Source organism: Fulmarus glacialis, unplaced genomic scaffold (genome assembly GCF_000690835.1).
Source record: "Fulmarus glacialis isolate BGI_N327 unplaced genomic scaffold, ASM69083v1 scaffold6316, whole genome shotgun sequence".
In the NCBI taxonomy this organism is placed as follows: Eukaryota; Metazoa; Chordata; class Aves; order Procellariiformes; family Procellariidae; genus Fulmarus; species Fulmarus glacialis.
In genome coordinates, this window is record NW_009216138.1 from 81,196 (window position 1) to 81,558 (window position 363).

A 363-nucleotide genomic window follows, 5' to 3' on the forward strand; every position below is an offset into this window, starting at 1 on the left:
GAAAAAAGTAATGTTCCAGTATATTTTTATTCCAGAAGAGAGAAAGAAATGTTTTTTGAAACTGCAGTGTTTTACTCTGACATGCAGAAGTGCACTAACCAGCTACAGCTGACCCAGATTCCATATACATCACTTTTGGACAGTTTTTTTAAACAAACACACACTCGACTTAAGACGTTCAGCCCACCTATGATGTCACCGCGAACACACTGAGAGCACAAGAAACTCCTCCTTCGGATTTCCTATCCATACCCTCCAGAAAAGGAGGGGGTAGGGAGGCTGAGAAGTTACGAACAAGGAAAGATTGTTTGCCAGTAGAAGGGAGGGTACCATATGGCAACAGACTGTGCAAGAGTTCAGCAG

At 43.0% G+C, this 363-nt stretch overlaps 1 protein-coding gene across 2 annotated transcripts in view; it reads left to right on the plus strand.

Annotated features, from left to right (window-relative positions):
• The window catches only part of RALGPS2 (Ral GEF with PH domain and SH3 binding motif 2), a 100,442-nt gene that overhangs the window by 62,537 nt on the left and 37,542 nt on the right, over positions 1-363 (plus strand). The gene's annotated exons all lie outside the window — the stretch shown is intronic.